This window comes from Ascaphus truei, chromosome 3 (assembly GCF_040206685.1).
Source record: "Ascaphus truei isolate aAscTru1 chromosome 3, aAscTru1.hap1, whole genome shotgun sequence".
In the NCBI taxonomy this organism is placed as follows: Eukaryota; Metazoa; Chordata; class Amphibia; order Anura; family Ascaphidae; genus Ascaphus; species Ascaphus truei.
In genome coordinates this window covers 241,152,263-241,168,924 of record NC_134485.1, presented here as the reverse complement: position 1 = coordinate 241,168,924, position 16,662 = coordinate 241,152,263, and the positions used below count along the sequence as shown (strand labels likewise).

Below are 16,662 nucleotides of genomic sequence, written 5' to 3'. Positions count from 1 at the left end.
ACATTTCTGGAAACTAACAAAAATGCAACATTGACCTTAGAAATGCTTCTTGTGTAGAAATATATAAGCCTATATACACCGCATGTATGCTCCCCCATGGGATCCCGGGTCGCATCACTTCATCATTTTCTGTCTCTGACTTGCAATCTTTAGCCCAAAAGGTAAGAATTGTTTTATACAATGAATATCGTCCTAGGACTCAGAGGGGCCTTTAACCAAGCAAGAAGATTCCCATATAATTTGCACTCAAACCGCTAGATATATGGAATTAAAGAAGGACTCAGTGGTCTCCGAGTATATTATATTATTCTCGAAGACCACTGAGTCCTTCCCTAATTCCATATATCTAGCGGAATGAGTGCAAATTATACGGGAATCTTCTTTGTTTGCCCATCTCGGGGAAAGATTTATGTGCTCTATAATGAAACATAATATAAAAGGCACAAGACTACAGGTTTGCCAACTGCAAAAAAAGAGAGGCCACGGTTAACGGTTATGTGTGAGGAGAACTGCAGCAAGTTTGATGTACTGAAATGTAAGTATCCTGAACCAGACGCAAATTACCTCTTTACTGATAAGGGGGTCATGCTTTTTCCAGATAATGCCATGGTGGATAAGAAAGCTGTAGGCGGTGGGGTCCCCTGCTACTGAAGCAGCTTCAAGACGGTGCTACTGTAGTAGAGATACCCTGTCAGACATCACTTGGGACTTTCACACACATTAGAGAAGCGGACAGGCTGGATAAGTTAAGGCATCGAGATAGAGAGGCCCAAGACTATAAGTCTGCCGACTGCCAAAGAGAGATGCCACGGCTTTCAATCAGAGTTGATGAGAACTTCACAAAGGTTGAGCTGCCCGAGATCAATGATACTGAGCCAGACGCTGGGGGTCACCCTAGTGACAGGGAAGGAAAGATTGCCAACGCATGAAACTCGTGGCAAAGCGAGTAAAAGAAGAGGTGAGGAATCTAATCATAGTGTGGAAAGGCTGTGCCTTGAAAAAGTTCTCCACAAATGCCTAAAGCGTGCTGGAGTAAAGAGCCTACCTGAAGAGACACTGGTTATGTGTATATATAAATATTCCCAGCACACAACATGATAGAAAATCAAACAAAGGTTGAATGCCAATAGAAAAATAAATGTATTAATTGAACAAAAGATGATACAATGAGCAATTGCCACAGGATAGGCTATAGAGAGCATAACTCTTCAAACAGGAGTATACAATATCCAAAAGGGGAGAGGGGTGGGGGAGGAAAGGGGAAAAACATGAAGGAAGGTAGGGGGAGGGAATACGTAAACAAGCGTAAAAAATTAAGTGATATAAACAAGGGGGGAAACGTTTTGGGGCCTCTATCGGCCCTTCAAGTCTATTCCCACAGACCCTGTGGGTCTATGGTACTTCCCTTTTAATCCTCCATCCAGACCTCTCACCTACACAGGGTACTAAAAAGTGTCAAGTGAATATGGATACGCTTAAGGCATTAATACTGATATATACTTAAGGCAAAGGTATACTCCAATAGATACCTGGAGGCACAAACAGCACCTAAATGCAGCAAGAATCTATATAATACAACACTAAAGACTGGGTCTAAATATGCTACTCAGAGAATACATAAATGAAACGACATAATATAATATGTCACAGAAAATGTTGCCTGAATAACCCAATCAGTATGCATACATAGCGGCCAACACAATGGGGAACAAGTCCAATGACACTCAGAACCACCATAACCAATCAAGTCTGTCACAGACTGCCACAGAGGACTGTCTCACTGCTTTGACTCTGCATCACTGGGGATTCGTAATAGTCATTATTCATTATTTGCAATAGCAGTGTTTAGCACTTGATTGGTTATGGTGATTAAAATTGCAATAGCGCATTAGAAAACACAAGATTATGTTTGTTACCAGCTGTCCACTGAATGAAAGAGAGATATGTCCACAATGCAAAGGATCATTTAGAGGGACTCGCCAATCCAATCCAATTTGCAGTGGCTTCCAAGACCTCCAATGGTTTCGGAGAGTGTCCTCATAGGGGATATACCCCGCTTTGTTCGCTCTATTACAAACTCTCTCTGGTGCTTGCACTGAGCCTGATGCGAATACGGAGTGATGTCAGAACGTCTCGTTGGCTGAAATCAATAACCCAACACGTTTCGTCACTAGGAACCGGACTTCATCAGGGGTGTGACCGTAGATTAAGATAATGCCACTTTATACCATTTTGTTATCTACCACCTAATTGTTGTCACACATCACTAAGCAAGCCATGTAAACAGAAATCACCATCTTGCTCTAATTATTCTCACACATCGCAAGTCAACAGATGTAAACAAAAATCGCTATCTTTCTCTATACATAAAATTTTTAAGTATAATACATATACATAAATGAAAAAAGAAGAAAGGATAAACATTCATCAAAACGAATTTTCAACATCAATATTGTGTATGTGATGCCCCATGTACAGTAGTACTACAGAACTATGTATGTAATTCCATATATGAACATTCCAAATAATAATATTGCAATATGAAAGAGAGAGATTAATGTATCTCCCATAATGACAAAATAAGCAAACTAGTATTAACATATATATATATATATATATATATATATATATATATATATATATATATATATATATATAATCACTAGAATATACCAACTCCTATTTGTTAACCTAAAAATAAAAGTTGTTAAAATGAAATATACAAAAGTGAAATGTCATAAGTTAAAACAGAATAAGTACTGTATCAAACAATACTACTGGTGCCAATACACTAATTTAAACCCTCACGGTGAAATTGAAATATCCAATAAGTCTCTATATTACATAAAAACCTAGACCTATCACTTCCCAGAGGGGGGGGAGGGGTGGATACATTCCAGACCCATAACACTTAGACCCTGCACACTCTTATTATGGCAGATAGAAAAATGTTTAGGCACACTATGAGAAAATACTCTATTAATGATGTTCCTCTTATGCTCCAAAAATCTAGTACATAAAGAAGTGTAGTTCGTCCTACATATTGAAAACCACAGTTGCAAGTGATCATAATGTATGAAAATATCCTTGCATTGAGCAAGCTCAAAGTATTGCATGTCCCACTTATTTTATCAATAGTAAACATGCTGGCTAAACAGGTAAACAGGTGCAAGAGGAGCATTTTGTAATGGGGACGTTTTTAATGTCACTGTTTGACTATTTTTGTATTTTATACCAGATCTACAGTAGTTGCCTCTGCAGCCTTCTCTAGTAAGAAATCTGAGGCTTCATCTCACTTCCTTCCCCACATGGGAATTCTCTTCATACAGTATGATCATTAGATTTGAGATGTGCCCAGAAGTAGGACAGTCAGGAGTTCTGTCTTGGCGTAGTGGTGTAAACAGAGGCCGAACTAGGTATTTTTGCGCCTTGGAGCAAGTTCCACCAACTGCACCCCTCCCAATTTATAGAACAACATCTCCCCCCCCTCTCGCTCTTTCCCCCCTCTCGCTCTTTCCCCCCTCTCCCTCTCCCCCTCTCCCCTCTTCCTCTTGCCCCTGTCTCTCTCCCTCCTGAATCACTTTCCTTCCTTCTCGCTGTCTTTCCCTCCTCTCTCTCCCTACTTTCTCTCTTCTCTTTCTCTCCTCTCTTCCCCCTTCTCTTTCTCATTCTCCACCCTCTCGCTTACACCCCCTTTTCCTGTTCTCACTCTCCCCTCTTCCTCTCTCTAACTCTCTCACCCTTTCTCACTCTTGCCCTCTCTCACTCCCTTAGGCCCTATCTGTTGGTGATATAACAGCTGCACCACCCTGTTCCATTGCTAATCAATGGTGATTTATTTGCATAAAAGTAATATAATGATAGAAGGTGAATGAATCACAGATGATCATGACTTGATCTGTGATGGTTTTATTTTTAATGTGGGAATTAGGATTGTTTATTTTAAATATATGTTGGCACCATATAAATAAATGGGAATAATACTAATAATAAAACAATGTATGTGTTATTTACAACAGGGTTTCTGGTGCTATTGGATTATAGTCAAACCACCTGCTACAAGTTATTAATATTCCCAGATCACATCTACAGAACTGTGAGAAATAAAGCACACAGCACTTTAATCAGCGGATTAGTCTTCTTTTTCATTTGAACATCTCCTTCTCTCTTGGAGGCACTGTACTGTGTATCATATTTCATGGGGTTATTAAGGGTACATGACATTATCTACACAGAGCTAAATTATCCCTATCCTTTATCAAGACAAGAGCAACAGAGAGAGGGAGATATATGGAGGAGGTCTGAAAGCATCGGCATGAAATGATCAGTGTAGGATACTGTCAGCAGGGGAACTGAACACATTCAAATCAGTACATCTATGAGAGGCAGAAAATGATGTGTATGTATTGATCTTCAGTTTTACAGCAGCTAGTTAAGAAGATATTATACTGCATGAATAATATATACCCACTCCAATATACCTGTCAGTTAAAGTGTTATGAGCATGATTGCTTTAGTCTGTGTAATGGCTTCGTATTGGGAATGTGTGAGTTATTTGTTATACATCTTTGTTATGTACATATTACATATTTGTTATACATCTCTCTAGCTTTTATAATAATATTGTATAAGAAGTCTGAACGTGCCCTTTGTGCTTACTGTATGTATCTGAATCATTACATAGCTGTATCAGTTTGTTTAAGACCCCCCCTCCTCTCCGTAATATTTAAGTATAAAGCCGCAGTGATCCTGCTTATAGTTTTACAAATATCTATACGCTAATGTACCCGAACATTGGAGCATCAAAAAGCATAATTAGTTCCTATCAATAAGTAGTGGGGCTGATGCAGGCCTATTGTGTTGCTGGCTGAAGGAGTTCAGGCTCCTTGGTTTGCTAAATGATCCATCATGTTAAACTTGAGTTTCATTCATACATACTCTTCTTGAAGTAACAACATCTAAGGGTGAATTGGCTAAAAAGCCCATAAGAACTGTTCAATGCTAAATCTTGCACTGAAACTCTGGAGCCTTATAAGGCTGCTTTTTCTGAGGTGTTGTAGTCCTTATCTGCTGTCAATGAGCTTGTTCTTTGAAGATACAGTATTTATAGCTCAACTATCACAAGGATGTCCATCTTCATAATGACTAAAGCCATTGTTTCAGTAATCCAGTGAAGCAAAACTGCAGAGCTGTGGTCTCTTCCCCCTCATTCTCTGACTGAAGGGCAGACCCATCACACACTGACAGCAGGTAAGCACTGATCGGGTTCTCTTTACTACAATTTATGATTTTCAAGAAAGATGATGTAGAGAATTGCAACTGTTTTGTACTTTTTCTTAAGCTTTGTTATTTCTTTTGTGAGATGCAAATCAAGTACAAAATCATGCCTCCTTAGCTAACATACAAATCTCAATGTTGTATTATAGATAATCTTCTATGTTCTGTCTTTATTTTTAACATGGTTACAAACGTACAGTATAAGAATTTAAGGATGTCCAAATGGGATTGTCATTATAAGGAAGGTAAGATGCAGCTGTCTTGTTTTTTGTTTACATTTTCTTTTGTCCATATAGTGAGTTCCAAGCTAAATGACTAATGTTAATAACAAGCATAACATCAAAAGTGTTGCTCATAAGAACATATCTGGCTCTGAAAATCCTTGTGTGTCAAACGAAGGATATTTTATGTGACTTGTTTGAGATTTTAAAAAAGGCATTAAAAAAAAAAAGTCATAGTCCATTATTATGTTATGGTTTACTCCTCACGTTTTTGGACAATGTATCAAAGTTTCAAGCAAAAAAAAACCCTGAAGTTTTGGCCCGCGCCGCAAGTTCTGGAATTCTAGCTACAGTGTGATGGCTTTGTTTTAAACATGTTAATAAAACATTGTTTTTAAGTTTTACTCCATGCGAAAGTAACTAAATCTTATTGCCCTATGAGAATTCCGCTAGTTGGAAGCTCTTCCTGTTCCCCTGTGGAGGATGCCCCATTGAGTAATTGATCCCGTGACCATGAAAATACATTCTATGTGGCAGCTTGGTTGGGCACAAGTTGAACTTTTGGAATGTGAGTTACAGTTCTTCATTCCAAAATATTAGTACAAGACTTTAATACTGTACATTATTAAAATGGATAAGGAAGAATCCCTAAGGGTGGATTATATATTTTCAATCTATAATACGGTGCAGTTTAACATGCACATGAAGCATTCAATTCAAAGGTTGAACTCGATTGATATGTCTTCTGCCTAAATGACTATGTGTATACCACCTATACATGAAGCAGCTCCTCCCACCATTCATTTATGGTGAATATGATATGTATTTTATATTGTATTACTTTTTTTAATTAGATACTTATGACTTGTCATTCTAATGCATATGGAAAACCTGGACATGGCATTCCTTTGAAGGGCAGTGGGTACAGGTTGTGCCTGCAATTTATTTTCATGTACCATTCCAGCTTTAAATCTATTTAAAAAAAAACACATTTGTTTGGTAATGGATCCTGTTAGTAAAACTTATTTTCAATAACTTATATATTGAGTCTTCATTAGTAAACATAAACAATGTTTTACAAGAGCTTGCTTCATAATTTAATGGCTGAGTGGGAACAATATCACTTGTAAAACGTACAGTATTTGCACTTCTGATAGTGATAATATTTTGTATTATTTTTTTGGGGAAGCCGAGGAACTTTTAACATGTTAAAGAGTTCGCAGAGCCCTACAGTCCAAATGTTATATCTAATATGAATAAGGAATAGTAACAATATAACACACAACATGGAAAAAGAGTGATAGAATACAAACTATCTCATATAAAACCATGTGACTTATGACTGAGTTACAAAGTGTAAACATAGTTACATAGTTACATAGTTACATAGTTACATAGTAGATGAGGTTGTAAAAAGACGTACGTCCATCAAGTTCAACCTATGCTAAATTTAGACAACAGATACTTTATTCTATATCTATACTTACTTATTGATCCAGAGGAAGGCAAACAAAAAAACCCATTAAGGGGAAAAATTAATTCCTTCCTGACTTCAAGAATTGGCAATCGGATGAATCCCTGGATCAACATCCTTCCCATGTATACTTATTTGGTATATCCCTGTATACCTTTCCCATCTAAAAAGATGTCCAACCTTTTTTTGAACAAATCTATTGTATCTGCCATCACAGTCTCCATGGGTAATGAATTCCACATTTTAACTGCCCTTACTGTAAAGAACCCTTTCCATTGTTGCTGGTGAAATTTCCATTCCTCCAACCTTAAGGGATGGCCCCGAGTCCTTTGTACTGCCCGTGGGATGAATAGTTCTTTTGAAAGCTCCTTGCATTGTCCCTGAATATATTTGTATATAGTTATCATATCCCCTCTTAGACGCCTCTTTTCTAATGTAAATAAATCTAATTTAGCTAGCCTCTCCTCATAAGTTAGAATGTCCATCCCCTTTAATAATTTGGTGGCTCTTCTCTGCACTCTCTCTAGTTCCATAATGTCTTTTCTTAGGATTGGTGCCCAAAATTGTACTCCATATTCAAGGTGTGGTCTTACTAATGCTTTGTAAAGGGGCATAATTATGTTTACTTCCCTTCCATCCATTGCCCGTTTGATGCAAGATAAGATCTTGTTTGCCTTTGCAGCTACTGCATGACATTGGGCACTATTGCTAAGCCTGCTGTCTACAAGCACTCCTAAATCCTTCTCCATCAAGGATTCCCCCAATATATCTCCATTTAATTTGTAAGTCGCCTTTTTATTCTTGCATCCCAAATGCATAACCTTAAATTTATCTGTATTAAACCTCATTTGCCATTTACCTGCCCACGTTTCCAGTCTCTCCAAGTCCTTCTGAAGAGAAATTACATCCTGCTCTGATTCTATTACCTTACACAATTTAGTATCATCAGCAAAGATGGAGACTTTGCTCTCGATCCCAACCTCAAGGTCATTAATAAACAAGTTAAAAAGCAGGGGTCCCAGTACCGATCCTTGAGGTACTCCACTCACGACTTTAGCCCAACCTGAAAAAGTTCCATTTATGACAACCCTCTGTTGTCTGTCCTTTAACCAGTTTTCAATCCAGGTGCATATATTATTACTGAGTCCAATTTCCTTTATTTTGTACACCAACCTCTTGTGTGAAACCGTATCAAAAGCCTTTGCAAAATCTAAGTAACCACATCAACTGCATTACCCTGGTCTAAATTCCTACTTACCTCCTCAAAGAAACAAATAAGGTTAGTTTGGTAAGATCTATCCTTTATAAATCCATGCTGACTATTACTAATAATTTTGTTTTCCATTAGGTATTCCTGAATATTATCCCGTATTAAACCTTTGAGTAGTTTCCCTACTATTGAAGTCAGGCTTACAGGTCTGTAATTCCCCGGGTGTGATCTAGCTCCTTTTTTAAATATAGGCACCACATCTGCTTTACACCAATCTTGTGGTACTGAGCCTTTGGAAATGGAGTCCTTGAATATTAAATATAATGGTTTTGCTATTACTGAGCTTAACTCCTTGAGAACTCTTGGATGTACTGTATGACATCGGGGCCAGGTGCCTTATTTACTTTAATTTTCTCAAGTCGCTTATGAACTTCTTCCTCAGTTAACCAATTGTTCATTAATATGGAGGTTGTGGCTTCCTCCTGTAGTGCTACTATTGAACTTGATTCTTCCCTGGTAAACACAGAGGCAAAGAATTTGTTTAATACCTCAGCTTTTTCCTTATCTCCAATAATCTGCCTACCCATCTCACACTGAAAGGGTCCTATATTTTCTTTTCTCATTTTTTTGTTATTAAGGTACTTGAAGAACTTTTTAGGGTTGACCTTACTTTCTATTGCAATCCTTTCTTCATTATCCATTTTTGCTAATTTAATTGCCCTTTTGCAATTTTTGTTGCATTCCTTATAATTCTGATACGATGTCTCTGTCCCTTCTGACTTAAAGAATCTAAATGCCTTCCTCTTCTTGTCCATTTCCTCCCCTACCTGTTTATTTAGCCACATTGGTTTTGACTTATTTCTTTTATACTTATTACCCAAGAGTATACACTGATAAGTGTGTTTTTCTAACAATGTTTTAAAGACTGGCCATTTATCTTCTACATTTTTCCCTGCAAAAACATCATCCCATTGTATTACTACTAGATTAGACCTCAGTTTATTCAAATCTGCCTTTCTAAAGTTTAAAGTCTTTGTTGAACCCAAGTAATCTGTTTTTTGATCATTTATTTCAAATGAGACCATGTTATGATCACTGTTACCCAAATGTTCCAGGACTTGAATATTTGTTATTACTTCTACATTGTTTGATATGACCAAATCCAGAACTGCCCCTCTCCTGGTTGGTTCCTCAATAATTTGGGTCATATAATTATCTTTAAGCACCCCCAAAAACCTGTTTCCTTTTGTTGTAATGCTAATCTCATTGCCCCAGTCTATGTCTGGATAATTAAAATCCCCCATTATGCAAATATGACCCTGTTTTGATGGCTTCTCCATTTGCAAAAGTATTTTAGCTTCCTCAATCTCACAGATATTTGGTGGTTTATAGCATATTCCCACAAACATTTTCTTTATACTTTTACTTCCACTGCTAATTTCTATCCACAAGGTCTCTACATTTTCATCATTCCCTTTATAGACATCATCCCTTATAATATGTTTTAGATCTGGTTTAACATATAGACATACTCCACATCCCCTTCTATTTGTTCGATCCTTCCGAAAAAGAGAATAACCCTCTAAATTAAGTGTCCAGTCATGAGTTTCATCCCACCATGTTTCAGTAATGCCTATGATATCATACTGCTCCCTTGTAGCTATTAATTCAAGCTCCCCCATTTTATCTGTCAGGCTTCTTGCATTAGCAAGCATGCATTTAAGTTTTTTTCCAGCCTGTACTATTATCTTATCTGCTCCTTCCTTTCTGCTCCCACTTGGTTTAGTCTTTAGAAGTTTTCTAGTATTATCTCTATTTACTATGGGTATCCCACTGCTTGTCAAACTTGCACTTGCCCCCATTCTACCTCCATACCACCTTGTATCCTCATCTATTCCATTTAGTTCATTATCTGTTTCATTCCCCACCCCCCTCCATCCTAGTTTAAAATCTCTTCCAAACTTTTTAGCATTCTCCCCCCCAGCACAGAAGATCCCTCTTCATTGAGGTGCAATCCGTCCGTAGAATATAGATGGCACCTCTCAGAAAAGGAGTCCCAGTCCTCTAAAAACCCAAACCCCTCCTTCCTACACCACTTTCTTAGCCATGCATTAACCTCCCTGATCTCTGACTGTCTCCCTGCGGTAGCGCATGGCACTGGTAGTATTTCAGAAAATACTACCTTGGAGGTCCTTGCCATAAGCTTTTGGCCTAGATCCCTGTAATCATTCTTTAGGACCCTCCATCTTTCTCTAACTTTGTCATTGGTGCCAACATGTACCAAGACCGCCGGGTCAATCCCAGCCCCCCCCAACAATCTGTCTACCCGATCCGCAATGGATCCACAATGGAATAAGCTGTATCTTTTAAGAAGAAATGTGTTTCCATTTAAAGCGAAAAAACCTCTGAATAGGGTAAACATGGCAACAAATCAATCAAAACAGTGTGATAGAAACAGATCTATGGCTACATAAATAAAAAACTAAAGTGAAACTGTTTAACGGCTAATTATTGGACGAATCAAATAAACACTCTAGTCTATGTGAAAAAAACAATATATAAAAAGTCCTTCCTGGTAACACAGGATATGAAGTCACCAGGCGGTCTGCAGTTCCTCTGGAGTGATGGCTCCAAATCATGAATCAATAGAAAAAACAAGCAAAAAAAGAGCACACAATCATAGCGAAAACTGTATTGAAATATTATTATGCGTATAAATGTGAGTATAAAATATAAATAGAATTTAAGATGATCACAAGGGGCTTAGGACATCCTTGTTTCTCCAAGCTGGCTCAAGACCACCACACTGGCACAGGTACACTGATGATTTGCTAGACAAAGCCGGTGACCATTGCAGTCACTACTGACCACAGGACTCTGAGGACACGTCTGTGCACTCAGCAGGATGAATCCCTAATGCGAACGCCGGTTCTCTCATGCATGCTCAATGTGCTTAAATTCTATTTATATTTTGTACGTGCAATACTCACCTTTATATGCATAATAATATTTCAATACAGGGTGGTTGTTCATAGAGATGGGCAAAACTGTCCAAATCCATTTCCCGGGCTTTCCCCTCATAACCCGTTTTGTGGGGTAAAATCTGAGTTTGTTTGTGTAATAGATTTGTACCCATGAGAAGTAAGCAGACAAAAGTGAACAAAAAGATGTAACCACGCACCAATTTTAATATGAATAGATATAACACTTTAAAAGTGAATCGAAATTTCTGTGCTGGCCCAAACCTAGTGAATTGGACTAGGGGTGTTGACTCAAAAAAAGGAATGATACAGTGATAGAAAATATTCTTAAAAGATCCGTGTACCAAAAAATAAAAAATACACAACCTTATCTTAAAGGCTAAAAGTAAGACAGCCTGCTGCTATCCAAAAAGATGGCTCGTCACCTCGAAGGCTAAATGAAACAGAAAAATGACACGCGCACGACTCATAGTGTAGTAGGTTAAACAATGTATTGTATATTATGAAGAAGGGTAAGTATCACAGCTACAAAATAGCAGCTCTTTAAAGTATTTCATGTAATATAATGACGTAGGTTACCGCAACACAATCCGAAACCAGTCCCAATGAACGGCGAAGATGTGTCACGCTGTTGACTTCCGATCCGGGCAACGGTAGAAGGGCAGACAGACAGGAGGACTTCCAGTCAGTATATCCGTGGTCTCGAGAGCTCCAGCAGAGACACAACCAGTATGGTTGGCGTAGCGTTCAGCAAGTGTGCCTCTACGGGTTGTGGCTGATGACGTCACTGAAGCGTCACCACAGCGACGATACGCAAATTAGTCCGTAAAGCGCACTTGTAAGGGATACAAAGGACAGTCCAGATACAAAGGACAGCCCAGATACAGTCCACAGACCAAATATAACGTTCCAACGCGTTTTGTAGTACAAACTACTTCATCAGGGAATAAAATATCTATGTGCATACTGGCATTTAAACCCCTCAATCTCTTACAATGATAACAGTCTTTATACCTCTATTGTGCATCAATGTGGGGTCCTGGTAATGATACAGAACATTTTGAAATGCTGAGACACACTGTTTATCACACCCACTTCTTATACAGACTGTTCCTATTGACAGAAGAGGGGACATAAAATAAAAGCTCTATCCAAAGAGGAAAGCTTTTGGATATATAAATTAAGAACTCTAGTCCCATTAGGACTGAATTAAGAAATTGATATTTGGTCTCTTTATTGAATCTTAACCTCTTGTTGTTGTCCTCTCTGTTCTATTTCTTAATTATTCATGCATTATCCTTGCATCCTTTGCATTTGTTGCAATTTTGTTATACTGTATTTGTACTTTAGGATTATTAACATTTTAGTCCATAATCATCTACAGTTATGTGTTAACGCAATCTGTACCTTTTTTACAAATAAGATTAGCCTCCCTCCTTCAATTGCGTTTAAGGTCACTGTGAATATTATCTCTGCAGGTTCTCTTCCTGTTCCTGGTTATTATATTCTGTGCCTTAGGGCAGCGGTGCGCAAACTGTGGGGCGCGACCCCCAGGGGGGGCGCGACACTGCCGACGGGGGGCGCGGGGTTTACAGAGGCCCCGCGCGCTTCCCGAAGGCACTTAAATTAAGTGCCGGGGGAGCTGCAGGGCCTCTGTAAACCTAACTTACCGTGGCTCCGGCGGCTTCCTCCCTGCGTCGCCATGGCAACGCGGCATCAAAATGACGCTGCGAGGTCATGTGACGTCACGTTGCTATGGCAACGTGACGTCATTACGCCGGAGCGCGGGTAAGTTGGGGTTGGGGGGGGGGCGCGGGAGTGAGGGGACAGCCGGCAGGGGGGCGCAGGGAAAAAAGTTTGCGCCCCCCTGCCTTAGGGAACTCCTTTATGTATTTGGAGTTCTTATTTACTGCTCTGTATTTTCATAGTATATGTACAGTATATGTTTTTTAGTTTATTAAATGATTGTATGTGTTTTTTTATATTACTAATTACCGTAACAAATAAACCCAAATTACTGATTTTTCTTAACTTTTTGAACATTTTTCCTAAGACCTATGGATAGCCTAAGAAACCCACAATCTACCTTTTACTATAGCACAATACAATAACCCTGGCACTTCTGCTCCTATTGATGCTAAGAAAGCTCTCTGGAACATGCTTTGGTTTTGGTAATCAAGCATTCATAGCTAGCTGTTAATACATTTCCTTTAAAAAAAAAAGTACACTCTTTGTTGAGATTTGATGATGGAGAAAGTGGATGCCTTGATAAAATCATTTTACAGAAACTATAGATAAGATTTTACAAAGAAGAATGCTTTTAGATATGATTTTACCAGGCTTGCCACCTTCTATTGAAGTCCAACCTGGAGATAACATTTTTTTACATTCATCGTTTTGTTATATATTTATTTCTCTTACCTGCGTCTCTCCCAGTGTCTTCCGGTATCCTCCCAGCATCTTCCCCCTGCAAATCAAGTCAAAACATGGCTGTGTGACATCATATGGCGCCAGGTTGCCATGACAACAGGACTCTATGTGACGTCACAGTGTCACATGGTGTCAAGTTGCCATGACAGCGGGACACCTTATGGCACCGAGGCGTCACGTTGATATGGCAATGTGGCGCAATTTTATTCGCGCAGCCATGTTTTGACTTGATTTGCAGGGGGAGGATGCCAAGTAAATCCGAAGCCCAGAGATATTTGGCCGAAGCCCATAGTCTTCAGTCAAATCCGGAGTGGTGGCAACCCTGGATAGGACTGAAAGTACAGGTAGAGCAGAGACAAGAACTGTTTGAGCAGAAATGAGGGTTAGGGTAGTGCTATATTAAGTGATTTGAGATGGTGTAGAGTGGTGCAGGAGATGTGTATTGATTTGGAATATGGTGAAATAACTTTAAAGGGAATACAGAGCAGATGTCGGCAGAGATTTTGAGGAGGGAGTGTCTGAGTCAAATTTGAATAGGACTGTGATGATTCCAGCTGCAGTGCTAGAATAGTTTCAAATGAAATAGCAAGTAGCAGATTACGTGTTATTTTGCTACAGTAGCTAAGGTGGGAAGGCGTAAGGGGGTGTAAGGAATAGTAGTTGCTCATTGAGAAGTGAAGTAGCATGTTTTAGGATGTGTAGGGAGAACGAACAGAGCTTTGCAAGAGTGCAAATGTGAGCAGAGGACAGGAAAAAGGCAGATAGGATTGTTCCTGTTAAAAGGACAGGGGAGCGACCAGGAATTCTTATCCTGGACATATTACATTTACGGTAAGAGTGGAATCATCAGATTTATATTTCTCAGAGGCAGTTAAAGCAGCAGAACAAGCTGCATTAAGTTTTCATTTTTTAAATTTTATTACAGGATTGGAGCTGGGGGACTCCGGAGCGTAATTGTGTTAATTTAAGCTCAGTGGAAACCCCCTGCTTCCAGATATACTAATTTTTGAAGCAGTGCTGGTATACCTGCAGCCACACGTGCCTGGAAGTCGTGATGTCATCCATTGCGGCTTCCTATTGGCCAGCGTGACCGGGACATTCAAACTGCAGAGGGATAACTGCACCACTGTGGAGGTATGTATCTCAGGAAGCTGAAATTAACACAGTTCATCTCTGGAGACCCCCTACTTCAATCATGTAATTTTTTTTTTTTTTTTAATGCAATGCAGCACGTTCTGCAGCTTTAAAGACAGTGAACTGACATGGATATGTTTAATGGGGAAATTGGGTAAGTCAACTGACGAAGAAGGACCACCTTTGAAACGCGTAGGGTTGCCGGGAGGACCAGTTACGGTGCAACACCAAAGACCGGAAGTGACGTAGAACGCCGGCTGGATCGGCGGTGGATGTCGCAGAAACCGGAGGGGAACACATGAACTGGCCTGTCTCTACTTGTTTTTACACTGTCATGTGTTTAATCAGTACCTGAACTTTTATAAAGCTGGAGCTTTTACAAAAGAACTCCCTCTTGAAATTATTATTACCAAAACGGAGGTGAATTGTCTTCAAAAGATACCGTTACGTGCCTGGTATAGGCACTTTTAAGTAAGTGCATATCTTACCAATTCTATGTGCTGAAATCTTCATGTGAACGTAGTTCACTATAGTGCTCTTTTTCTTTCTCACGTCTTTTCCATATCATGAGGAGCGCTGAACATTGTGAGCACTTTGGATTTGTCAGACTTTCTTTGGCAAATAAATGTCAAAAAGAATGACGAAGAGAAACACCTAATGTGATACTTGTAACTCCTCCCCAGCTCCTCCTACTGACACTCCCCAAGGTCTAAGCTGGGGCAGATGGGACAACATTGGAGCAAAGTACTTTGATACATACAGTGGCGGCCGCCTTTAACCTCCTGCGGCCGCCACCGCGGGATTTTTAAAAACGCGGGCAGATGCGGCGTTTTTTCATTCGGTTTCGGCGCCGCGGGCGCTTTCAATGTAAAGCGCCATTAGCGCTTATGCGTCAGTGCGGCTGATGCGCGGGAAACTCCGAAACAAACAGAGAACATCTCCGCATTTTTACAGGTAAGTAGGAGGATTAATAAATTTAAATTAATAAACATTATAAAAAGCAATAAGGCAAAACAGCTCATGAATTATTTAATAGCAGTAGGTGCAGGATACACAGACCTCATAGTAGGGATAACAGATTAGCATTCTTCTCATTGGTATGTGTGGCTCTCTTCCACTGGAGTCTCCACTATCCCACAAGATAGTACTGTAGTACGCACAAAACGCCACTCATAGGTATTGCTTTTTATTGGTATTGTTTTAAATAATGTAATGAAGAATTGAAAAAGAAACTTGCTGCAGTCACATCCTGTCACGGTAACTTGTGATAGGTTATAATATACACCAAATATCTGGGTTGAATTGAACACGACTTAGATATAATAAATATAGTTTATGCCTTAAAGAAGGAGAACACACAAGATGATACAAATAACAGACAAGAAATAGCACTTACTTAGGGGTTGAACAATGAAGCAATCAGGTACAGGATTGGCAATTCATTCAGCAATACAGGTTCAAATGAAGACATCACGAAAGACAATGGGTATAGGGCTTACACTCGTTTATATGGAGTTTCAGCCCCAAACCCTAACACTGGGCGCCTGAAAGTCTACCAGACTTGTATCTAGTCAGGAAACCTGTTTGTCTGTAGGTGTGAATTATGGCACTTACAGACAACTCAGGCTCTGCGTTTCTCCGCCCTATTGTACACAATCAGAGTGGTCAAGTCTTTGATCAGGGGGCTGTTGTAGACAAGAGTCGCCCTCCTGAACATTAACATAAAGCAGAGCCAGTAACTTTCCCGGGCTTTAATACCAGCCTTGCAAAACAGTATATTCCTTAATATCTACACATATTAAAATAATCCGTTCTGTGGGTCTGAGCGGGCTGAAATTTGCCAGGTCCTCATGCCTTGCCATAGTGGCCAAATATCAGCCTTCCACGACCCCCAGAACCGGAGATACAAAAAACAAGTTAAAATCCCCTATTAAC

The 16,662-nt window shown here is 39.4% G+C and overlaps 1 protein-coding gene across 2 annotated transcripts in view; it reads left to right on the top strand.

Moving 5' to 3' along the window:
• Window positions 1–4,361: 4,361 nt before the first annotated feature.
• The window catches only part of FHL2 (four and a half LIM domains 2), an 81,685-nt gene continuing 69,384 nt past the window's right edge, over window positions 4,362–16,662 (top strand). The window contains exons 1-2 of one of the 2 annotated variants that reach the window (XM_075590439.1): window positions 4,362–4,399; window positions 5,164–5,250. The gene's annotated coding sequence lies outside the window, so the exon portion shown is untranslated. Of the gene's footprint in view, window positions 4,400–5,096; window positions 5,251–16,662 lie in introns of those variants that run through there. The other variant, XM_075590438.1, reaches the window with a different exon arrangement.